Consider the following 27,361-nt stretch of genomic DNA (forward strand, 5'->3'; position numbering starts at 1 on the left):
CTGAATAATCAATCAACAGATCGACCTAGTAGATGTCCGGATCGCGTTCCGTGAGCCGGAGCGAAATAGAAATATCTCCGGAGCAGACAAGTGACATCATGTTCTTCAATCAATTATGCATAACCCGGTCGGATATGATCCTCGACAAAAACCACCTCGCAATCAATCTCCCGAGACCCGCGAACGATCTACATAAAAGGACTAACACGTTTTCTACGCAATTTCCTATCGATCACGATGTTATCTCAGCGCCTTGATTAATTAAAAGATGTTAATGTGCTTGTCGAGCACTCGTGCCGTACACCGCCGTCACGTGACGCATTTGCATAACCGCCAACAATTAAAAGTTTAATTTACGAGCCGAAACGGGTTTCTATAGTCGGGCCGGTCAAAACCGAAAACAGAGAGGCGACGCCCGCGACGGCCGTTCGAGTGACCCTTATGGCGGGGCGCACAGAGGCGACAATAATGGAAAAAGTCGGCACGGAGCATGCGACGGTAATAAATCTGGTCGATTTGCATGCAAATTGGCGGACCTATAGGTGGTCCGAATTGCACCATTTGTCTTGGATTTGGCGACGGAGTGGAACAATAGCCGGGGATTTGTTAACGGGGACTGGTTTTTCTAAACACCGGTCAGGGTTACAGGTTACGTGAGGTGAACACCTGTTGGCAAACATCTGGGTTCAGTTCGGGAGGATGACAAATCGCGGATTCGGCCAAGTGTCGCAACCGAGGAGAATTAGAGGTCTGGTGAATGTCTGGGCTACTTGTTGCGACAGGTGATTACGCCGATAATTCGCTGATTATGGGGGCTTCTCCAGCACTAATAACCCCCTCGAAAACAAACCAACCTGTCCGTGTTCTTGACTCTTTTTCAATCTTCAAGTTCAGTTAGAAAAAACGAATTTATCAAGAACAACCACCTGTCGCGTTTCCACATTTCTCAGCGGTAATTTGCTTCGGAAAAACAATTAGCGCTCCTCCTCGCATCATTCTTCGTCATTCCGCCGTTTTATAACAATCACGCCACTGCGTCGGCTCCTGATGGGCCGCCATAAATTACGCGTCAGCCTGGCAATTAATAAATAAGAGAGCGGTTCGAATGCGGCGTCGAGGCGAGACTTCTCACCCGCAATTACGCCAAAACGGCCGCCCGGTCGAGGGGGGCAATAAATCTCGGCCGGGGGACCTCGAGAGAAGAAGATCCAGGTGTGCGGAACCGCGCGGCCTTCGCGCGAATTCGAGTTTAGCGCTGGACCTTGCTCCAGTTTGTGCGCGAAAAAGCGAATTCGGTTCTGCTAGCCATTAGCATTAACCCATTTACGAGCGAATAAATAAGGTGGCTATTAGCGACGCCCAGTAATGTCCAGGCGATTTATGGGCGGGTTTTCGATGGGCGCGAGGCTGGGCGGATTTATTTGGGTCGGTTTTAAGGGGATTGAGGGTCGAGCGGAGGAATGTGACGGAGTGTGTTGCATGGATTTTTGACGTCAAGAATGTGATGGACGGAGAAACGAACTCTGACCCAGGTAGCTTGGAACATTTTAGAAACATTTTGGTTATGTTTTAGCAAATATTATGTGTCGGCGAAATATTTACAACATACCATCAACATAAAGTTAATACTGTCAAATATATACATAAGAGTAGCGAGATTTCATAAATATTAATTAAGAGGTGGATAAAATTAATACTATAAAACCTAAAAAGACGATACATTTCTCTAAATGTCAGTAAAATATGCATTATTTAAATATTGCATAAATATTTACTTAAAAGTATAACAAATTATGTAGTAATACAAAGTTTTCGGCTTTTCGCCTTATTTTCAGCCCTATTCTTTCATTTTTCTAAAAACTTATCTCTTTACTCACTCGAACCTCCAGAGTTTCCCGATTTTTTTTTATTTGGCTAATTTATATCGAAAAAAAAACCGAAATTAGTCTAGAAACTCAATTTCAGACAAATCGAATAAATTTCATTTTTTCACCATATTTTTCTCAAGCCAAATTTTCGGATTTGAACTATCTCAAGCTATCTCCGTTAATTAAGGTCTCAGTTTTCTGAAAATTGGTCTCTCTACTAATTAGAATCTCCTCAATACGAATCGGAATTCACAATTGGCTTACGGATCTTTCGGATTTTTAAAACTTTTTTAATATGAAAAAAATATTGAAAAATGACGTCCCCGATTTATCCACCAAACAAACTTTATAGTCGTTAACTTATATGGTCCAAAGAATCATTCGTTTCAACTAAAAAACTGCAAGAAATCGAATGGTAAAAACGGGAATTTAGTGTAGAAACTCATTTTCAGGAAAATTGGAAGACTTTCTTATTTCGTCTTATTTTCCGGCTCTTATATGTCGAAAATTTCAGATTTCGGCCGTTTGAAGCTATCTCAGTTAATTAGATTCGCAGCTTCCTGAAAAATTATATTTTTATTACTTCGAACCTCCTGAATGAGATTCTTTCAAATGCCTAAAAAAATACACTAAAATTTTTCCAAAAACTAAATATTAGTAGTCCCAAAGATTCTTCCAACTTTTTTCCAAAAAAAAAAAAAAATACAGGGGCACCAAGATTCTTTCAAATTATTTAAAATATAAAAACGAAACACTAGAGGGACCTAACATTCATCCAAACTCTGTCAAAAACAAAACACCAGAGATTCTTTCAAAAAAAAAAAAAAAACATCGGGGACCCTCGAAATTTTTTCAAATTCTTTCAAAAATCGATCATAAGGAAGTTCTAATATTCTTTCATAGATTGAAGAAAAGTACTAGAGAACTCGAAAATTCAAAAAACCAACACCAAAGGTCCTTGAGATTTTTTCAAACTCCTCAAAAAAACAATCCTAAATCTTTTCAAACTGTTTTAAAAATTCAATACAAGAGACCTCACTTCTTTGAAAAACAGAGCAAAAGGACTGATAAGATTCTTTCAAATTCTTATTAGGAGGCCTTCAGATTCTTTCAAGTTCTTTAAAAAAACAAAGCACATGGCAATAATAAGATTCTTTAACACCAAAAAAGTGGGCCCCTGCCAAAATTTTTTCAAACTTTTTCAACAACAAAACACCAGAGTCCCAAAAAATCAGGGGCATCAAGAGTCTTTTAAATTATTTTGAAAATGAAACACTAGGAGGTCCTAAGATTCTTTCAAACTCTTTCAAAAACAAAAAACCACAATTTCACATTTAACAAAAAAACACAAAGGGCTCCTAAGATTTTTTAAACTCTTTCGAAACAAAACACCAGAAGTCCTCGTGAATGTTTTTAAGTTTTAGGGACTTTTTACTTAGTATGAACATCCTGAAACAGAATACAGATTTTGTTGATTATATTTATAACCTTTGACGATATCCTAAAGGACTTTTTTCGAATACACCGAGCATATTTTTCGGAGTGCTTCCTCAACTTAAATAATACTGTTTCGTTGTACGGGTGAATAAAATCGGCGTGGGTAAAACTCAACAATTTATTTCTTACTAAGTCGAATATACACCTTGTCTGGCTTTTCTGAACATTCGCTGGACTCGGTTCTACTGAATAATATCGTTCCTGAAGGTCCATTTAAGCCCATATTCCCTTCTCGATGTTTCACAATCGAGATCTTCCTCGAATCCACCGCGACTTCCGCTTCCAGGCCTTTCTTAAGCGAATGCAGCTTCGACCGGCCGATGAGTCATACTACATGCTAGAAGAAACACATACATAGGCGTCGTACCGGGGCGGCGTATGGGTTTATTTCGTAACAATACCATTTTTGAACCACTGACCACAGAGACGCCTGGTTTTTAGCATTTGGGAACTATTTTTTAAAGCACCAAAATCGAAAGAGGCTTAATATTTTGACACCTTAGAGACTAAAATGTACAAGCTACGAGAAATGAAATGTACAAAGAAAAGCTAGTAGGAATAACATAATATTTTTTACTTCACAGAATTTGTGACATTTATGTTTTGATTTTGGGTTACTGAATCTTTTGGATTCTTCGACAATTCTATTAAATATGACGAAACATCTGAAAAATTCGCACGAATCCAAATTCTAGGTTAATTAAAACAAATTTTTCGTATTCATACCGTTTCTAATCACCGCGAGTAGCACGAATTGTTCGAATGCAAACATTAATTTCGATCTTTGAGCAGTTATAAATAGCGATTTTATCAAGTATTAGACCGACGAGGTTACATAATGAGATCATCGCTCAGCTAAATATTGATATTTGATCATTAACCAAAAGAAAAAAAAAGAAAAAAGCAAGGGTCGTGCAGGATGAACCCTTGACGATACCCTAGATGCATTTTCGCGATTTTGTCAAAAGTTGATTTATTATTATAGTATCTAAAAAGCTGAGATCGAACAAATCCTAGCCTAATTAGGACAAATTCGTCCCTCGCAGCGCTCCGTTGCCATTTCTCCTTTGCGCAGCAAGAATAGTTCGGATGCAAACATTAATTTCAATCCTCGGCCAACTAAATAGCGATTTTATCGAGTATAGGAGCGACGAGGTTACATAATGAGCTCCTCGCCCAATCTCGGTTGCCTTTTTAAGGCGCTCGATTAAAAATTCTCGTTTTTTGCCGTCGGTTTCGTAATTGGCGGAAAAAACTTAACGACGCATTGTTAGCGTTAGAGCCCCGATTTCGGCCCCGTTGGGCGCGCCACCACTGGAATTACCGGCCGTATTTCACCTTAATGACGTCAAATAAGGGCGATCGGACGGCTTAATGGCGCAGCCACAAGTAATGACTTATCGGCGAGCCGTAATTGAAAACGATGCAAAGTGCCTTGCGTGCCGGCTAAGGTAGCGACGCACGTCCGGAGCCCGGATTTATTCGCCGGCTCCGGGAACCAAGAATGCGACTCATAATAACGGACGTGATTAATCACAAAAAATTACTTAAGTCGCTTTTTGAACGAATTAATCAATTTGGGACCGCGGAAGGACAAAAAACGGATTGATTAGAGGAGTCGGCCGCTTTTTTCGACGTGGAATGACCGGAATGCGCCCAGATGGTACAGTTTGCTCGACTTTAAGTGGCTTGATGGAGGAAATTGATTAATTAGATTAGGAAATGTCAGGTTTGTTCTGCTAATTAAGCAAATATGTCGGGTCGGCGGGGACGGCATCGGGGCGCTGTTCCCACACAAGAAATGCGGAAAGAGGTGCTTAAATCGCGGGGAATGCGAAATTTGGGATTTTTATTGAACGACTTTCGGCAAATATGCAAGTTTTTGCGCGAGCATGGCGTAATTGGGGCTTTAAGGAGATTGAGCTCTCACAATATCAGACTGCGATTGTCCTCTCGACGTCTCTTATTATATTACCATAGCAGTGAACCATCGCTGCAAGAACACACACAAGGACAAGAGTAAACAGTTGTTACAGTTGTATATACTCAATGTTTTATTGTTGATTTTGGTGGTTAAAACTTGTAGTTTTTAGTTAAATTTTTGATAGTGGTTTATAGCTTGAAGTACACATATTTTCGAATAGTTGGTGGTGTAAACAGATTGTGTAAGTCTGCTACTAGTATGATAACGGGCCATTTTTCTTGGTTATCTTTGAATGATTGAAACTTTTTCTTGCTTTACTGATAACGTTATTTGCGACCCTCTGTATCAAATAATTTAGCCCACACGGTATTATAATTCCCACAGTAAGTGTTTCTCTTGTATACCCTTCCCTGGTCCAGTCTGTTTGTTTCTACTGTAAGTCACTACGAAGGACCGCGTTAGTGTGAAAAATTGTGTCCTTGTTCACTATGCCTGTTTCCTGCAATAACTGTGAGGGTGCTATAACACCGACTACACCATCTATTAAATGTAGTGGTGTGTGCAAGAAGTATTTGCATTTAAAATGTTTGGGAGTAACAGAAGCGGAGATTGCTGATATAATTAGTGATAAATCTTCTTGGATATGCCCTAGATGCTCGGGTCCTGCTAGTAATATGATTTCAGCTGAACGAATTGAAGAAATTATAAAAAAACAACTGATAATTATGCAAAATGAATTGAAAATGTCAATTGATAGTAATTTTAAGAATATTATGGACAGGTTGACGGTAGTTGAAAACGATGTTCGAGTTATTCAAGAGGAATGGAAGGAATTCAAAAATTCTAATAATAACTGTAATCGTGATAATATTTATGATCTCAATAGTGTGGTATTGGAAATTGAAGAGCGCAAACTGCGCAGTGCTAATGTTTTGTTATTTAATATCGCTGAATCGACTGCCTCCTCTATTGCACAAAAAATTAAAGATGATCTCAAACAAGTTGCATCCCTACTTGCCCCACTTGGTTCTTTTCCTAAGCCTAATAAAGTAATCCGTCTTGGCAACTCGAAACCCAATGTTGTACGTCCTCTTAAGATTATTTATGACAATGAAGCCAGTGTTAAAGATGTTCTTCGCTCAAATAAGATCAATCCGAATCGTAAATACCATTTTAGGCCGGATCTAACTAAACTACAACGCGACTATAATAATAAAGTTAGGGATGAATTTCATGACAGACTTTCTAAAGGTGAATCTGGTGTAGCTTTAAAATATAAGGACAATCTACTTCATATTACTAAGAAACGGTTTTCTGTGGATCTTTCAAAAAAGTAATAAATTTTTATTATTACAATGCTGGCGGTATTAGGTCAAAATTGAAAGATTTTTCTCTTAATGTCAATTCTAGTGTATATGATGTGCTTATTATATCTGAGTCTTGGCTTTGTCAAAATATCTCTAATGAGGAGCTTAATTTAAACAATTACAATATTTTTCGGGCTGATCGCAACTCTAATACCAGTGAAAAAGTTTGTGGGGGTGGTGTGTTGATTGCAGTAAAAAAGGATTTTAGGGCATCTGTGATTTTATCTGGTCGGTTTGTGGAAAGTATTTATATTAATTTTAAACACAATAATTTAGATCTTATAGTTGGTGGAGTTTACATTCCGCCTGCATCGCATTTGAATGTTTATGAAAATTATTGTTCTGATTTGGAGTGTATTTTTGAAAAATTTCCTAATTCCTCTTATATTATAGCTGGTGATTTCAATCTCCCTCTTTCAAACTGGAATAGGAATGATATGCAGTTTAACTCATTTGGTAATTTTCGGGAATATTGTGAGGTAATTTGTTTAACTGCTGCATTTATGAACATGCAACAAGTTAATAGTATTCCAAATTCCAGAGGTGTTTATCTTGATCTTATTTTTTCTAATATAGTGAATATAGATATTTGCCATGCAATAGACCCTATATTTTCTGAAAGTTTTCATCATTCTCAGTTATCGTGGTTTGTATCTTCTGTTGATCTTCCTACCTTATATTATGAATCTCGTATTTTTGACTTTACTAATGGTGATTATAATATGTTAAATGAATTTTTTGCGTCAGTTCATTGGGATTCCTTATTAATTAGTCATGACTTGGATGAGAATATTTCAACTTTTTATAATATTCTATTTTATGGTTTTGAGAGATATATTCCATATAAAGTTGTAAAATATAGTCCTTCTAATTACCCAAAGTGGTTTACTTTGGAACTAAAAGATCTATGTCGAAGGAAGAGTGAAGCACATTACAAATATAAAAAATCAGGCAAATTAGGTGACTATCTCTAAACAGCTGTATGCTGATTACATTGTTAAGGTAAATTTAAGTATCTCAAGTGATCCCAAATTTTTCTGGAAGTTCGTTCGGGACAAGAAGGCGAATGATGGTATTCCTGATGAAATGATACTTGGACAGCAATCGGCAAAAAAGGGTGAAGATATAGCTAATCTCTTTGCGGATTATTTTGCTTCGGTGTATGTTAAGGATGACTCTAGAAAATTTATGTGTGATTTTGAGGTGTCACCTCAGGTTCATGATGTAGGTTTAAATATCACACTAACCGATGTTTTTGATCATATATCTGATTTGAAATCGTCTTGCAATCCTGGTCCTGATGGTGTACCTAGCATAGTTATAAAAAATTGTAAATTTACTCTTTCGTTACCTTTGCTAAATTTATTTAAATCCTCATTGAGGGAAGGAATTTTCCCGGAAATATGGAAAAGAAGTTTCGTAATTCCAATTTTTAAATCCGGTCAGCGTAATAAAATTGACAACTATAGGGGTGTATGTAATCAATCTGCAATTTCTAAATTACTCGACGGTATAGTATCCAAACAGTTACAGTGGAGTTCCTCTTCGGTTATTTCGTTTAAACAACATGGATTCTGTGTTAATAGATCTACGCTTTCAAATTTGTTAGAATATCAATCGTTCTTAAATGAGGCCTTCACGGATAGATGTCAAGTTGATTCGGTATATACTGATTATGCCAAAGCTTTCGACAGAGTAAATCATAGACTACTTATTATGAAATTGCAAAGATTAGGTTTTAAGGATCTATCGATTAAATGGTTGTCGTCTTTTCTGTTGGGTAGAATGCAACAAGTTCGCATTGGGAATTGCTTTTCTTCTTTCTTTAATGTTCCGTCAGGTGTCCCGCAGGGCACCCATTGTGGTCCTATCCTTTTTTTATTATTTGTGAATGATGTGACTCAATGCTTTAATTATTCGAATTACTTACTATATGCTGATGACCTAAAGCTTTTTAAAAATATACGATCGGTTCAAGATGCAGTGCAACTTCAGGTAGACCTAGATTCACTTGGCGAATGGTGTGATAACAATTGGCTCCCTTTGAATATTAAAAAATGTTATGTTATATCATTTCTTAATTTAAAATCTCGTATTGAGTTTAACTATCAAATTAACTGTCATGCTGTTACTCGTGTTTTTGAGATAAAGGATTTGGGTGTGATATTTGACTCGGGTCTCACATTTAAGAATCATTATGGTTATATTTTTAATAAATCCTTAAACATGTGGGGTTTCATTTGGCGTAATTGCAAAGATTTGTCAGCGTCAGCATTGAGAATTCTGTATTGTTCGTTAGTACGGTCACATTTGGAGTATTGCTCCTCTGTTTGGTGTCCAATTTATAATGTAGACTCTTTATTACTGGAAAAGGTTCCGAAGAAATTTCTTAGAACAATTGAGTTTAAGATGGGACATAGACATGTTAGAGGTGAATATAGTTGGATAATGAGTTGTTTCAACATTCAGGAACTAGGCATACGGAGATCTATTAATGACGCGCATACACTTCACAACATTATCAATGGCCGTATTGATAATTCTGAATTACTAAGGAGATTGACATTTTTGGTACCGGCATCAGGAAGCTGCACTACTCGTAGCAGAAATATATTTAGAATTCGATTGGCAACATCAAATTTAGCAAAAAATCATCCTTTGCGAAGAATGATGGACGCTGCTAACCGCTATACAAATGATGATAAAGTTGAGATCTTCAATTCTTCAGTGTCTAAGTTCAGGAAGCAAATGTTAAAGTACTTCGGTTGTTAATGATATGAGGTGGTTATTAGTATACATGTATATATATATTTAGTTAATTATGTTTAAGAGTGTAATTATTTTTTTTGTAAGTGGGGTTTTCCCGTTAATAAACTAAACTAAACTAAACACGCTCATAGTGGAGAAATATAGAAAATGTAGAGACCGGTCCATTTGAAAAAACAAGAGATCTGCTAGGACACAATTCTGAAGAGCAGTTTCCAAACGTATTGATTTATAGATTTCAATCAGCATTTCAAAAAATACTTTTTTTCTTTACCGGTTCACCATTTCAAAATGGTTCAAGATACTTACTTCCCCTCGTTCGTTTCTGTTGAGTTTTTTAATCTTAACTAATGATTTTTTGTTGTTCATGTTATTTAATTTTTGTCGTTTTTTTTCTTTTGTTGGAAAGATTGAACGAATTTTAGAGTTTCCTAATGTTTTTCTTAAATATGTGAAAGAATCTTAGGAGTCCTTTGTGTTCTGTTTTTAAAAGAATTCGGTGTCTCTAATATATCTTCTTTTGTAAAAAGTTGAGGGCTTCTTGTATTTTGTTTTATAAATTTTGTAAGAACCTTAGGAGTGCCTTTTTGTTTTAGAAAAAATTCGAAAATATATTCGGTTCTTTGCGTTTTGTTTTTGAAAGACCTCATAGATCCCTGGTCGTCTATGCCTTTCATATGCCATATAACCGAAAAAGAACTTGTCAAATGCGCTTTGGATTTTTTTCCTACTGGCAACATTGGCAATTTGTCTCATTTTCGTTTTAAAAGTGTTACGTCTATAACTCATTCTGTATCAAATATAACTTCAAGTTAAGAGATTTGAAAATAATGATACTGCCAACATCTTATTTAATTTTCAAAGCATACTTGACAATTTTTTTTCGATCAATTGTAATTGTACGAAACCAATTCTTTTCAAAGCGAAAGCCTGCTATGTCGCTCCTACACTCTTTAAAATCCCCATCAAGCTAACCCAGAACCCAAATTAACCTTTAGATCCGAACAAATCCGCTACTCATCTCGCAAATAGCGATTAAACCGCTGCGACTACGACGAATTTGTCCTAATTAGTCTAGAATTAGTTTTCTCGCTGCTTCATCATATTGGAAAGACTGCCGAAGAACCGCCGAGAAGATGTTATCTCCACGAAGATTCGGTGAGTGTATTATGACTTTTTGCTATTGAAAGACTTATCGGTTTCATCGACGCTGCTTCCAGTCATGGATTTTTTACTCGGTACTTTTGTTGGAGGCGAGACAGGAATTTGTTTTGTAAACGCGGCGGTGGAATTACATAGCTTTGTGGCGGTTTCCGGGTGACGCCGCGCTCGTCCAACGGTTAAAATCGAGCCAAGTGGGACGCCCTATTTTTCGTCGATAAAAATATTTGAGTTAAAAGTGTCCTGACACCACATCAGGCTAAAGCATTTTTTAAATGTCAGTTGCCGCTGTCATAATAATTAGAGATACTTTCAGTGGTTAATGGCTTTTTTTATTGCACAACGTGATATAAAATTATGCATAAATTAATAAAATATATTTAAAACTCTATTAATATTTCGATAGGAGCGAAATTTACATCTATATTCATAAGTAGCGATAAAGGCACCAAGGTTCCACGGTGACCGTTTTAACTTTTCCATTTTTTTTTTGCAAAATTTGTAAAACCTGCGTTGACCTTCCGCTTGCACTGTTTGTTTCAACTGCAAAATCGACTTTGTTGCTTTGTTGACTTTGGCGCTCCACAATTAAACTTTTACGACGGCGATAAAACCGCGGCGACTTTTTGTCACACAGACTGGAATAAATTATGACTTGGTTTATTACTCTATATCGATTGGAACGAAGCGACCAATAAAGGCAATTTTTATTGACTGCCGGAGTGATACCGGAGCCTCCGGTCTCCATATGGAACGACGCGTTAAAAAGAGCGAAGAATGCAAGTGGATAATTTTGTTTTATTGTTCCGAATCGATCGAAAGATGGTCGAGATAAATAAACGGAATTTACAATAAACATTATTTATAGGTTCAAGCAACTACCGGCTGCGAAGCGACGAATTAAAATTTTCAATCGACCTATTTCGGATTGCTCGCTCAGCTCGCGAGAAAGTCGGAAGCAATTCGATACACGCCGAAGTATAAATAGTGTGTTTTTTTGAAAACAATGAATCCTGTCGCCAGCACTCGGGTTTAATGGTCCATTCGCGAATTCTCCGAAGTGAAGTGTTTATATCGAGTCGTACCCACACTCTGAAACCTTAGCCTGCGTACTCCCGGCCCCACATATCGGGTTATACAAACACACTATTATTATTATGATTATTATTTATGATAAAAGCTCCGTAAATTATTAATAACGTCCGGAGAAGTTGTTTCTTGTCGCGGCAATTTATCAAATTCATTTATCTGAAAAAGATACAGCTTCCAAGCGGGCCTGGCTTACGTAAGACCGATTGTGCGTTAGATCGAAGCAATAAACACATTCGGTCATTAAAAAGTTATAAATTTAAAAGCATTCCCCCACAGTATCCAAAACACCCACATTCCTGGCTCGAAAGTGGGTCGTAAACCACGGACCGAGCATTTTCCACTTTGGTCGCTGCAATCGTGGCTTTGTCCAGGGCTCAAACTTGGTCCACTTCGTTTCATATCATACTCGAACGATATTATTGATAATTTAAAATGTGTACGCTTAAAAAAACCGGTGAAAAAACCCGGCCGTGGCGCCGCTCGTAATCCCAGCAGCCAGTGTGAGTATGATCCTCTTTCGCCGGACATCCAAAAGGATTAGCATCATCCGGGTCCAAGTTTTACGAGCTCCTCGCTGCGAAGCAATTATCACACCGGTTGACACCGTCGAGTCATTATGTTATTATTCCTACTTATCTGCACAGAAGCCGCCATCAGCTTGTAATTTACAAAGTTGATATATTTAAAGCTGTCAAATCCGCATGTTATTAAGTTTTAAGAGCGACTCCATAAACCGCATAAATTACGACTTAGATTCCTCGCTAATACGCACACTTGAATAATTTACATCGCCCCGCTGAAAGTAATTGTGCTGTAAATCCACATTAAATAGGCTTTTTCTCAAACGATTCGACCGTAAACGGCGGCTTAATGCCGCTCCATTTTTCGAGCTTCTATGGGAAAGTTTGATGGACGTTTTATTGGTACGCGTGCCGCATATTTCAGCTATTGTTGGCCCGAGGAGGAAAAGGCGACCGCGTAACTGTAAAATTGTGTCTTCACGGTGAGCATTATGCTAATAAAGTATACGTTTGATGTCGGGTTTAAAGGTATGCTTTACAGGCGGCGCATTTACGTAATTAAATTTTAATATTGGATTACTGTCGTTTCTTCGATAAAACATTGGCAGCGCCGGGGGCACGAAAGCTCCACCAGTCCACCACGGACATTCCAGGTCTCGGCTACGCTACGCGACGACTTGGTAGCCGATAGATGGACAAAACAGATTACAAATTAATACTTAAATAATCTACATCTTCTTCTCGAGGGTTTCCTGGAGTAACTCAGCACCTGCAGCTGAAATCGTCGTCCGTGTCGAGTCGGTTTCCTCGGTCGTCGACCGTAGCCTTAGCCACCCACGCCCTCCGCGCTTAATTGCGCCAATATCTATCAGATGCATGCAAATGGAGTCCCCCTTATCTCGAAATCAGAACCAGCTACCGAAATTCGATAATTCATTGGAGGAATCTCGTAGCCGTTAAAATAATTGGCTGCGCGATTTATTCGGCCGAAAACGTGAATCCATGTTAATTGGCAGAACTAGCGCGGCTTAATTGTGAGTTAAGGCGAAGAAACGTAGCCCTAATTACGACAAAATCGGCCGATAAAGCGAAGAGACGGACGGCTGGTCTAATTAAGAAATGTCGGAGTCGGAGCCAAATCGCGAGCACGTATATGGGAAAAAGGTAGTTTACCCAAAGGCGGGTGTCATGATTTATTCGATACAGTCGTCAATTAAGCATTGGCAATGCTGAATTGGGTTTGTTCCGCGGGTATTGATGGTAATGGATGAGGATGACGGTTTTATTAGAGAAAAATGCCGAATTAGATACCCCTTGACAGGTTTCCATTGTTGGGATAATTGGCGGTTTCGACACGAGTTAAGGAGATTGATTGGGAGATTGGGAGGCAGGTGGGATTGCGCAGACGAGGTGTACTATACTGGGTGATGTCGAGGACAAGTTGCTAATAGAGTTGTTGAACGATATGCTAATTACTACAACGGAATTCCAATTTTGGTGCATATAATAAAAAAATTCTCTTTCGATTGTAATTTTCAAAGTAGTTCTTGAGAATTGTTAACTGTGAATTTGATCTCAATATCTCTAGTTAAATTTAAAAAATTGTAGAAAATTGGCCGAAATTTATATATTGAAAAATTTCGATTTTGAAAAAGTTTCCAAAAATTGCCAAAAAATTGGTTTCGTCGCACTAAATCTGCAAATAAGAATTTGTAACAAAATTGTTGGAAATTGCCCGAAATCTTCATGTGGAATACATAATTTTTACTTTTGAAAAAGTTGCCAAAAAATTTCTAAAAAATTTTGGAATGTAGATTTTGTTTTTAAATACAAAAATTGCAATAATTCAGTGGGTGTTTCTGGAAAAATTATGGGGCATATTGAAGAATTGAGTTCGAATTTATAAGAAAATGTCTTTGGTTAAATTTTGAAAAGTGTCGAAATTTGTCCGAAATTTTCATCTTGAAAAATTGTGCTTCTGAAAAAGTTGTCAAAAACTCCCAAAAAATACTGGGTTGTAGATTTCGTTGTCCTGATTCCAAAAATATGGCGTTTTTATGTTCCCGGGGCGAGATTTAAAATATTCGGTTTGAAAAAAAAATTGCAATAATGCAGTGGGCGATTTTTTTGAATCCGAAAGGAGGAGGTCGAATTTTTGACAATGTCCCTAGTAACATTTCGAAAATTATAGTGTATATAATTCATAGTGAAAAATTTTGCTTCTAAAAAGTCAAAAAAATCCTAAAAAGTACTGCGTTGTAGATTTTGTGGGGATTCTCAAAATAGAGCGTGTTTGCGGTCCTGGTGCAAGATTTAAAAATGTTCGGTTTGAAAATATGTATATTTTTTTAATCTAAAAATTCAGTGAGCTATTCTGAAAAAACGATAAGAATTGAGTAAGAAACTAAATTCTGGAGGTCTAATTAACAAGAAAATGTCTTTGGTTAAATTTTGAAAATTGTCGAAAATTGGGTAAAATTTTCTTTTTGAAAAAATTTGCTTCTGAAAAAGTTGCCAAAAAGATACCAAAAGTCCTGGGATATTAATTTCCCTCCTCATGCTGATTCCAAAAACACAACGTGTTTATGCTCCTTGTGCAAGATTTAAAAATATTCAAAATAATTTTATTTTTAAATCCAAAAATTGCAATATTTTAGTGGACGATTATGGAAAAATTGTAGTACCTATTGAAGAATTGAGTCCAGAACTAAATTCTGCAGGTCGAATTTATAAGAAAATGTCCTTAGTTAAAATTTCGAAAATTGTCGAAATTTGTCCGAAATTTTCACATTGAAAAATTTTGCTTCTGAAAAAGTTGTGCTGATTCCAAAAACAAGGTGTGTTTATGCTCCCACTGCAATATTTAAAAATAGTTGGTTTTTGAAAATATATTTTCTAAATAAAAAATTGCAACAATTCAGTGGGCGATTCTGAAAAAATGGTAGGAGCTATCGAAGAAATGAGTCAGAAACCAACTTCTGGAGGTCTAATTAATTTTGGTTAAATTTTGAAAATTGTGGAAAATTTGTTAAAATTTTCTTTTTGAAAAATTTGCTTTTGAAAAAATTGCCAAAAAGATACCAAAAGTTCTGTTCTCGTGCTGATTCCAAAAACATAACGTGTTTATGCTCCTTAAGCAAGATTTAAAAATATTCAAAATAATTTTATTTTAAAATCCAAAAATTGTAATATTTCAGTGAGCGATTATGGAAAAATTGTTGTACCTATTGAAAAATTAAGTCCCGAACTAACTTCTGGGGGTCGAAGTTGTAATAAAATGTCTTTGATTAAAATTTCGAAAATTATGGAAATTTGTCCGAAATTTTCATATTGAAAAATTGTAATTCTGAAAAAGTTATCAAAAAAGTCTCAAGAAATACTGGGTTGTAGATTTCGTTGCGCTGATTCCAAAAACAAGGTGTGTTTATGCTCCCACTGCAATATTTAAAAATATTCGGTTTTTGAAAAGATACTTTTCAAATAAAAAGATTCTGTGGGCTATTCTGAAAAAATGGGTGAGAAACTAACCTCTGGAGGTCTAATTAATAAGAAAATGGCTTTTTTTAAATTTTGAAAATTGTCGAAAATAGGCTAAAATTTTCTTTTTGAAAAATTTTGCTTTTGAAAAAGTTGCCTAAAAGATACCAAAAGTTCTGGGGTATTGATTTCCCTCCTCGTGCTGATTCCAAAAATACAGTGTGTTAAGTTACTTGTGCAAGATTTAAAAATATTGAAAATAATTTTGCTTTTAAATCCAAAAATTTCAATATTTCAGTGGGCGATTATGCAAAAATTGTAGTACCTATTGAAGAATTAAGTCCAGAACTAACTTCTGGAGGTTCAATTTGTAAGAAAATGTCTTTAGATAAAATTTCTAAAATTGTCGAAATTTGTCCAAAATTTTTATATTGAAAAATTTTGCTTCTGAAAAAGTTCTCAAAAAAAATCCCAAGAAATATTGGGTTCTAGATTTCCTTGTCCTGATTGCAAAAACATGATGTGTTTATGCTCGCGGTGCAAGATTTAAAAATATTCGGTTTTTGAAAACATATTTTTTAAATAAAAAGATTGCAATAATTCAGTGGACAATTCTGAAAAAATGGTAGTAGCTATCGAAGAAATGAGTGAGAAACTAACTTCTGGAGGTCTAATTAATAAACAAATGTCTTTGGTTAAATTTTGAAAATAGTGGAAAATTGGCTAAAATTTTTATTTTAAAAAATTTTGCTTTTCTAAAAGTTGCCAAAAAGATACAAAAAGTTCTGGGATATTGATTTCCCTCCTCGTGCTGATTTCAAAAACATGTGTGTTTAAGTTACTTACGTAAGATTTAAAAATATCGAAAATAATTTCGTTTTTAAATCCAAAAATTGCGATATTTGAGTGGGCGATTATGGAAAAAATGTAGTAGGTACTTATTGAAGAATTAAGTCCGGAACTAACTTCTGGAGGTTCAATTTGTAAGAAAATGTCTTTAGATAGAATTTTTAAAATTGTCGAAATTTGTCCAAAATTTTTATATTGTAAAATTTCGCTTCTAAAAAAGTTGTCAAAAAAAATCCCAAGAAATACTGGGTTCAAGATTTCGTTGTTCTGATTAAAAAAACATGGTGTGTTTATGCTCGCGGTGCAAGATTTAAAAATATTTGGTTTTTGAAAACATATTTTTTAAATAAAAAGATTGCAATAATTCATTGGACAATTCTGAAAAAATGGTAGGAGCTATCGAAGAAATGAGTGAGAAACCAACTTCTGGAGGTCTAATTAATAAGAAAATGGTTTTGGTTAAATTTTGAAAATTGTCGAAAATTGGCTAAAATTTTCTTTTTGAAAAATTTTGCTTTTTTTTATTTTTAAATCCAAAAATTTCAATAATTTAGTATGCGATTGTGGAAAATGGTGGGAGCTATCGAAAAAATGAGTCCGAAACAAAAATGTCTGTAGTTAAATTTCAAAATTGTTGAATACGGACCGAAATTTTCATGTTGAAAAATTTTACGCTTGAAAAAATGCCAAAAAATTCCGAAAAAATTCTGGGATCTAGAGTTCGTCGCGCTGATTCCTTCTTCTTCAACAAGGGATAATTATATTGTTTGGTTTCTCAATAAGAATATTCTTGGCAATAGGAGGCCGCAGTGGAAAAATTGTTTGCAAATCCCAAACCACGGCCAAGAAGATTTTAAGGTCAGAGAAACCAAATCCCAATTTTAGTCATTATTTTCGTCCTGACCACAATGTAACGTGATTGCAATAATCGTGTGAGAAAAGAATTCACAGACAGAATTGGAAAAGGTGGAACGGATATTGTTTGAAAGTACTAAATTAAAAGATAATAGTCCTTTTACCAGGGGCGGCTGATGGCGGGGGGCACAAGGGCACGTGCGCCCCCAAAATTACAACGTATTCGGAAACAACTAGACACCGCCTGTATTAACAATATTCGGGCATATAATATCATAAAGGTTGACAAAAATCGCCACATATTACTAAATTACAAAAACACAAGATTAAACTTTATTTATAAACAGAGTGACAGAGTGGAAGCCAGTATCAAATAAAAACTTTAAGCTTATTGTGTGTATTGTGACTTATATTTTTATAAATTCTTAAATTCTGTGAAAAAATCAGACATTTCAGCATCATATCAATGTAAAATTTTGACAGAAGGGAAAAAGGTATGTGAACAAATGTATTTTTACTTTTACTGAATGCATTTTTGTATTTATTTATCAAATTGTGTCCCCCCGTTTTAAAAAAAGATCACGAGCCGCCACTGCCTTTTACTAGTAACAAAATTTTCGCGAAAATTTTCAAAAAAGTCTTGTTTGGGGGCATGATGATAGAATTTTACAAATCGAAAGTGATCTTTACCCTCAAAAGATCCATATTAGCTCGTGTCAAGCAGGCCAAGGATTTGGACTTTATTTTCGATACTGTTATTGCGTTTCTACCAACAAACAAAACTAAGTGATCTACAAAAACTCTCAAAATATTGTGTTTTTCATGGATTGTTGCTAAATCTTTAAGTCATCGATTGATCAACACCCGATGACTGATCGATCATTCTGTAATCTAGTGGCTAGTAATTTCCATTCTACTAATAACAGTACGCCATCGCCATCGCCACGATGACAAGTAATTCTCCCAAGCGATCGATTCCGTTAGCGCGATCCTTTCGTCAAAATCGATCATTATCGTCGACAAATTATTACAAACATGTCAGCCGGACATAGTATCGAGCAATTACCGGCCAGGAAGTCATAAAAACTCTTTCTCACATCTCTATTGGCGATTACGAGCTCCTCAATAAAATGTGTCAATTATCGGCTTGTTAGCTTGTCAATTTTGATCGATATGATGTATCGCTCTACCAAAATTGCCCCGGCCGCCATTCATCAAGCTCCCGCACGAATTCGCGCTTTTGTGGAAATGTGTGCGCCCGAGGCGAGGTAACACTCGTTATCAAGGTCGCGTTTGACATGTTTTCGTTTTTCCATTTCGTAAGTTGTTGTGGTCCAAAAAAGGAAGCGGCGCTTGTCCTTGTGATGAAATTTTTACCGAACGAGGCGTGCTGAGCGCCTAGCGTGTGAAAACAGAACTAATCAGATAACCTCACTTTGAAACGTGACTTACTGAACATGGCCGAGATGGCCGATAACGAGGATTATACGCTAATAAAGTCAGTCGTGTCGTACAATTAAATCATCACCGGCTCGGACAGGCAGAGGCGAATCCGCGACTGCACGATGTGGGAAATTTTTAAATCCATGTATATGGGTGTAATTAGCGTGCGAGGCGACCTTTAGCCAGGAAACTTCGTAATCTCTTTAAAATGGTACGTTTTAATCCATTACGAACGAACGAATAATTGTCGGGTTGGTAATCGAACAATGAGCGAAATGAGAAGGTTGTGAACATTAAAAAATCATTAATCATTATTTCTTAAGAATGGTAAGTAAGCGGTAGAAACGGTTTCGACGCAAGCCGGGGAACAATAATGGCAGGATAATAATGATTCTTAATATATATGTTAAGTCGAAGCTGCGCCTATTAAAAAAAAAAAAAGAAACTGTGGGTTTTGTGTGGCGAGATGGCGAAATGTGTGACGAAAGCGTTTTTACCATGGAAAATCACAAGCAATTGTGCTTATGAAAAAAAATAAAGTTAAAAAAATAGGTTTCCCGTTTCCGTCTGTGTCTGTCTATCATTTGCGATCCGTCTGTGTCGCTTTTTATTAATTCATCCAATCACGAGCCGTAAATAACCCATCCGACCCATCCGAAATTAATTTAAAAATTCCCACTTGCTCGAAGATGAGTGATAACCGATAAGCATCAGCGCTGTTCATCAAATGACTTGCGCCTACGCAGCCCGTAATTAGTACCTTCTTGGGAGCGGACAGCAGCTTTTGATTTATGGAGGAGAAATGTAAATAGAGTTGCGAAATCGGGCCACTAGGAATTAATTAGTAGACGCGTTGATTGAGACTCGATCGGACGTTAACAGCGTCGAAAGAGCCGAACCATCGGCATTGGTACCAACAGGTGCGCGATCAATCAAACTGTTGGTTTTCCGCGGCTCCGCCACCATTAATCATGGGAGATGCGCCCAGGTTGAGGTCCCGTTTGCGTTTCAATTAACGGTGGAGGCGGCGGCGCAGATGAACACGGACATGGGTATGTGAGTGCATGTCGGGGATAAGAATAAATCTGTCTTCAGGACGGCTTCATTCCGGGAATGCCGCAGAAACGAGAAAGAAGATGGGCTGATGGACTGTGTCTGATGCTATTAAGTTTCGTTTACTATTAAGTTTTAGTTTTTTTGAAGAATTTGAAAGCTTCTCGGGGGCTTTACGTGTCTTAATTTTTGAAGATTTGAAACAATTTCTCGGTTTTTGGTGTCTTAATTTATGAAAAATTTTGAAAGAATCCTGAAAATGGGTCAAAATTTGAAGTAGTGCAAAAATTTCACATTTGAAAGAGTTATATAAAAATTCACAAACAATTCTGCGATATAGATCTCGACGAGTTAATTCTAAAAATATAGTGTATTTATACTCATGGAGTAACATTTTGGAAATAATCGGTTTCAAAGTCAATTTTTTTTAAATTTCCAAAAATTTCGGTAATTCAATGGTCGATTTTGCGAAAACAGTTAGACTTATCCAAGAAACGAGACCGGAAATGGCTTCTAGAGCTCGAAATCTACAAAAAAATGTGTTTTGTTATATTTCGAAAATTTTCGAAAATTTGTCGAAATTTGAAAAAACTGGAAAAATTTCACGGTTGAAAAAATTTCGATTTCGGAAAAAATGGTTGGAGTGTTTGAAGAAACGAAACAGGAAGTGACTTCTAGAGCTTGAAATTTACAAGAAAATGTATTTAGTAAGTTAAAGAAAATTTGTCGAAATTTGAAGAGTGAAGAGTACGGAAAAATTTCACGGTTGAAAAAGTTGTCTAAAAACCCACAAAAAATTCTAGGATATAGATCTCGACGTGTTGATTCCAAAAAAATAGCGTGTTTGTGGTCACAGAGCAACATCTTAGAAATTATCGGTTTTAAAGTCAACTTTTTTAAAAATTCCAGGAATTCAATATTTCAATGTTAGATTTTGGAAAAACGGTTGAAGTTATCGAAGAAACGAGGCCGGAAGTGATATCTAAAGCTCGAAATCTATAAAAAATTATTTAGTTAACTTCCGAAAATTTTCAAAAATTTGCAGAAATTTGAAGAAAATGGATAAATTCCCCGCTTGATAAAATTGTGTAAAATCCACAAAAAAATCTGTAATATAGATCTCGACGTGTTGATTCCAAATATATTATGGTCACAGAGTTGCGTTCTTTTAAAGTAAAATTTTTTAAAAATTCTCAGAATTTCGATATTTCAATAGTCGATTTTGAAAAAACGGTTGGGGTTGTCGAAGAAACGAGGCCGGAAGTGACTTCTAGAGCTCGAAATCTAAAAAAAAAAATACTAGCTAAGTTTCGAAAATGTTCGAAAATTTGTCGAAATTTTAAGAAACTGGAAAAATTTAACGGTTGATAAAGTTGTCAAAAAATCCACAAAAAATCTGGCATATAGATCTCGACATGTTGATTTCAAAAATATAGTACATTTATGTTCATCGGGCAACAATTTCGAAATTATCGGTTTCGAAGTCAAATTTTTTAAAAATTCCAAAAATTTCGATATTTTAATGGTCGATTTTGAAAAAACGGTTGGAGTTTTTGAAGAAACAAGACAGGAACTGATTTCTGAAGCTCCAAATCTACGAGAAAATGTATTTAGTAAGTTTAAAAAAAAATCGAAATTTGTCGAAGTTTGCAGAGTGACGAGTACGGAAAAATTTCACGGTTGAAAAAGTTCTCTAAAAACCCACAAAAATTCTTGGATATAGATCACGACGTGCTGATTCAGTGATTCCAAAAATATACGTGTTTATAGTCACGGAGGAACATCTTAGAAATTATCGGTTATGAAGTCAACTTTTTTAAAAATTTCAAAAATTCAATATTTCAATGGTAGATTTTGGAAAAACGGTTGAAGTTATCGCAGAAACGAAACCGAAAGTGACTTCTAGAGCTCGAAATCTACAAAAAATTCGGGGATATAGATCTTGACGTGTTGATTCCAAAAATATAGCGTGTTTACTGCTTATGGTTACAGAGCAACATTTTCCAAATTATCGATTTTAAATTAAAATTTTTAAAAATTCCAACAGTTTCAATATTTCAGTGGTCGATTTTGGAAAAACAATTATGAGGCAGGAAGTGACTTCTAGAGCTGGAAATCTATTAAACTCATGAAACAAGAAAAAACGATTTTTTTCTCTTTAAATATGGACAGAAAATACCGAATTATCGCCATTTATGTCTTTAGTTTTTAAACTAGTTCTACAAGATGCTTATTGTTTTAAATAATTATAAGCTATTAAAATATTAATTCCGCCAACTCTCTCTGTTTTTTATTTTATCGCGATTTCGCCAGTATTATGAAAATATCTTCTTCTTCCAGTTTCTGGTAATTTTCTTGTCTTAGTTAATCATTTAAGTATCTTGTGCAGAATAAAACTCGCAACGATTACTGTTGGAGCTGATTTTAAAGATTGCCTAACGGTATTTTGCAATATGGGAAAGCGTTCTTTTAACTGTCCACAGCGTGTTTCTATAAGCCTTCTTTTCCGTTTCAAAAGCTTATTAAAAGCAAGCTCTTGCGGTGTTTCCGGATTGAAATGCATTTTTTAACACCATAACTTTGATTTGCTTGACTGAGTCTGTTGGCAATCCTGGATTTTTAGTTAAAATTGCTGTCAAGATTGACATTGTTTATTTGCAAAATGTATCCAAAACATAACCTAAATTTATCACATGTCACGGTTGACATATCTGTCACACAATTACTTCCGTTATACCAACATAAACGCAAGAAAAGTTCACAATTTTTGTTTAAAAAGTATTGCCAACAGCTTTCAGATCACGCGGATTTACAATCAATTGTATAATTCTAGAGGGCAATGTTGGCAGCAATGGTAATGTCAATGCAAAACACTTTGTGCACATAATGGCCAACTGGATCTTAAAACTGTGCCCAATCCAAACAAACATTTAATAAAAGTTATGATGTTTTGATATTTACAGTCTCCTCAATTTGCTTATTTTAATAGTACCTTATATTCCACCCACCAAGCGCGTATTTATTTTCGCATTTCGATAGGTTTGAAATTGGCGTTTTATTGTTTGACACCAACACATCATAACAAAGAAAAGCTAACAAAATAAAAGTCGAAAATAAAAATAGTGCGATTTTTTATTGCAGCGAACGTCGTTTCCGTGCCTCGTGCGATTTCGAAATTTGGGCACATAATTCCTAAGAAAGATTTAATTCGTTTCAACACCCGACTAACGAAACCCCAGAAATTTATGAGGCAGAGCTCATAAAAACGTCTCTCGAAGCATGTAATTGTAATAATGTAACGCAAAATGCCTCGATGATTCTCCGAGCGATTACCACCCACTTTCCCCATTCATAACCCAAAAGAAAAATTTATGGACGGTCGCTTTGGCACGGATTCCTTAATAAATCACGGAATAAAGGCCGGTTCGAGCGAAATTTATGAATACGGTTCTGCCTGCTTCATAAATCGAGTGGTAAAAGGCAGCTTAGGGCAATCGTCGTACCGTTTCTAATTCTAACAATGTCCGATTATTTATAAGCATTGACAACGACGCGTCCTCCGCCCGATTGAATTACGGAGAAATACAGTCTGGTCCGGAGATTACCATCTGAGCATTAAAATGGGTATGTTAATTTTATCAGTGTATAAATAATCCGGTCGCTTTTCTTATTTTCGAATTTACATATAGATTTGGATTATAAATTATCGCAAGGACTTGTTACTGGACCGGACTAACACAATAAAATATCGACACGCCGTCCGCTACACAATGCAGGACTGGACTCATAAATTATCCTTTAATGCCACTGACAGGAAACAACTATCCGTAAACTAATTATTATCTGATAGAATCGCATTAATTACCGCATCGCATGTAATCGTCTGTAATGGCGCTGATAATTATTGCTTATCGAGGATTTACAAACCGTCCACCGTAATAACGGAACCGTCGCCGATAAGCCGGCGAGATAAAGGACCTGGAGGAGATTTCTAGAGGATAAGGCTCGGAATCAGAGGGATTTTCGCTGGCACGTCAATCACGCTTTTTATGTCTGCTCTGTCAAAAAATGAGGTGTCCAAGCCACCGGACTATGCTAATCCGGCGGAATTTGGTAATTAGACGGATCGGATTACACGCTTGAGTTTGACTGAGCAAATCGTATGCTAATTGCGCTTCCTTCTTGCTTTTATGGTGGGTTTTAATTAGTCACACCTCGGACTTGTTATCGAGTCATCAATGTGACGGAGTAAGACGTATAGGTGCTTTTTTTTGACGTATGCAAATATGTGGAAAATATATTAAACCATTATTTCTCGGCTGAGTTGCTGGAGTTCTGTAAAAACTAACGAAACTGCTGACTGTCAATTAGTTTCAGTTATTTATAACACGTTAAATGCACAAACGTGAATTAAGACTTAAGCGAGATGTATACTATATACAACGAATTACCGTTACTTTTATGGGACAAAAACACGAAAAATTCTGTACAACAGGTGAATAATGGGGATAACAAACCCATTTAAAACCAATCAAGGTGATTTGTGAAGTTAGACTAATTTTTCTTAGCAAGTGTCGCAATGGCAGCATTAGTCGTCGATTGCTATTACACGGCCTCGGAAAATTTGCAACACAAGTGATTTTGACGAAAATTAGATTTACATTTAAAATCGCTTTACCGTGCAATTTGCATAATGAAGCCATTAAATTTTATGTTATGGTCTTTACTAAAAATATGGTTATTTTGTTGCGATGAATGGGAATTTCACTGTCTCCAAATATTTATTACAGATTCCAGCGTTTCAAATTTTGGTTGTACAGATATTTTTTTACCCAAAAATGTGGGTATCCTTTTTTCTGTTTAGTTTCTCGAACTAACTACACCAAATTTTTGAAAATCATTGAGACAAAATTTTCCCTCAACAAAAATAAATTTTCTGCTGCATACATGTCGGATAGGGAGTACTAGTGCAAATTTTGGGTTCCACTGGTTGTTGTTGGTCACGAAACAAATAAAAATTCTTAACTGATGAAGTTCCAATCTGTGTAGACTTTAAAAAATAAATCTATGAGTGCAAGAATTCTACTTTTATTTTCTTATGTTATAATTAGTACGCTTTAAAGTTGTGTTCAAAACGTTTGTATTTTTCTGTTACTGTCCAGCCGCACTAAAACGTCAGCCTAGAAAAATAAACACCGAAAAAATGTTAAGGTTTCCCCTCAAGAACACACTTTTAATTAACTTTCTGACGCTATTCTTCTGACGCAGTTTTACAATTACAAAACCAGCACATCAAGCACGCTTAAAATTTTTAATCCTTCTTAAAATCCTTCAACCTCACTCCATTCCATCACCCGCACCCACCCCCCTCTCCACCCATCTCATAATTTCCACGTAAATTGCAATAACCGCCTGATTTATCTCCACTAATCCCGCAATAAATTTCGCACCACGTGATGTTATTACCATCACCATCAGTCAGCGGCTCCCGGGCATCGTTAAGCCCGTAAACCCTATCGGGTGGCTGGAACTAACCCATAACCCAATGGGTGCGGGCGTGCGGTTACGAAAACAGGTGATATAAATCCGCGGTAGCCTTCCATCGCCTCTCTCCGATGACTGTGACTGGTTTGGGCTAGAGAGGTTGTGTGGTGGTCACGATCTGTGACAAGTCGCTGGGGAGGGCGGCCAATGGTACCGGTGAAAGTGCAACTCATGGGCTTCTGCCTAATTAGTTCCACGGACCCCACTGTGTTTTGATTTATTGGGCATCGATGGAGCGCGGTTTACTGGGTATATGGGTGACGAGGTGACGCGGTCATGGGGGTTTCCACAATGGGCGTTGTGACGGCAGTCCAGAAATCAAAAAAATAAAACTAAATAAATGAGATGGTTTTGGCGCGCCACCCATGACTCGGGCTAATGGGAATTTAATAACAAGCCGCGGACCCATCGACGTGATTGATGGGGGAGTACCCTCCGGGAATCCCCTGCGTGACCAGCGCAATAAATGTGCATGTGCATATCGACGTTTATTGTTTATGATGCGTGTAAGGCCGTACGTCCTTTCGGACAGTTTCATGTTCTTGCAACGTTAAATGGTCACTACATGTCGTAAATTAAGCCGGCGCGGTCCCAGTGGGCGGAATATGGATTTTACACGGCGGTCTTTCAAGTGTTATTATTGTCCTTTGTTGCTTTCATCTACCGCTAAGCTAATATTGGAACAGCGTTTATCGGACGGTTAATTGCTGGACGTTGGGTGGAAGTGGGTTTTAGAGATGGGCTGGGCTGGTTGATGGTGGTTGCGCCCACGAGAACCGAGTGATATAGGGTAAAGAAAAGATTCTATAGTTTTAAGGTTGTCTAAAGAATGAATGAAGTCTTAGAGTAATCTCCGTCCGATGATTCCTGGAGGAAGTGGACACCTACGATCTTCCCTATATCAAGAGCAAGCCGGTCTTGAGCTCATTTGAGTATAACGTCGAAAAAATGCACCTGGTAACTAATGGTAGCAATACATATCTAATTTGTCGCTTTGCGGAACCCGTAATATCTCATTATTCCATCTGCGACTTATTATAGCTTAATCCTGATTAACCGCTGACGACATATTGCAAGAATCTCAAATATTAGCTTTCCACGACAAGATTTATAAATCCGAATCGTTAACGACCATTTAGAATTAGTTGTCGCTTTGCAAATCCTGGGCAGTGGCGTCGTGGAATTTTTGCCACCTGGACTGTCAACAACTCCAGTGTGGGTGCTCGTTGAATTCTAACCTATAAATTTTTCTGTTCTCCTTGGAATCCAGAAACAATGTTCAAAGAGCGACCTGGCCGGGAACACCTTCCGGAAACGGCGGACGCAACCCGAGGGGCATCAAAGGCAATCGAATTAGCATAATGGTACCGCTCGTAGCGAGCCCGAGCCCCGTTAAAACCATTTTACCATAATATGCACAAGCCTGCATAAATCTCGGCTATCCGTAATTATGTTGTTGAAGCAGTTATCTCCTATTTTCGTAGTACCTACGCACGACCCAGCGACACGTCCCAAGCCGACTTTTTGTCGTGCGAACAAAAAGCGGCGTTCGAATTGCGAGTTTAGTTCAATTCGTGCGTCAAAATAATTTATCGCGGTGTTATTATCGAGTTCATCCATAAATTTCGGTGAGTGATTAATGGGAATGAGAGCTGTCGCGCTTTTTTCTCTCGTGTTGTGATTATTTTTGTTTCGCGATTAAGATAATTCGTAAATAATCAATCAGGGCGCGGATTAGAGCTCGCTTTTTTCAGGAATAAATTTGTAACTGGAAAGGTCTTCACTCCACTATCATTGAGGCGAACCATAAATCCTAGAACGTGATTAATGGGCAATCAAGTTGTCGCTTTTTGCTCTTCTTCTTACGCTGCGAGCATTTTTTCCGTGATGAGTCGTGCTCTGATCGAACGGATTATTAATAAAACCGTACACCTGTTGCCTCTA

The 27,361-nt window shown here is 36.8% G+C and overlaps 1 protein-coding gene across 6 annotated transcripts in view; it reads left to right on the top strand.

The window, feature by feature from the left end:
- Window positions 1–27,361, top strand: part of LOC135126357 (NADPH oxidase 5) — a 99,066-nt gene that overhangs the window by 66,370 nt on the left and 5,335 nt on the right. The gene's annotated exons all lie outside the window — the stretch shown is intronic.

This window comes from Zophobas morio, unplaced genomic scaffold (assembly GCF_036711695.1).
Source record: "Zophobas morio isolate AGI-343-1 ecotype UQ-CSIRO unplaced genomic scaffold, CSIRO_AGI_Zmor_V1 ptg000010l, whole genome shotgun sequence".
In the NCBI taxonomy this organism is placed as follows: Eukaryota; Metazoa; Arthropoda; class Insecta; order Coleoptera; family Tenebrionidae; genus Zophobas; species Zophobas morio.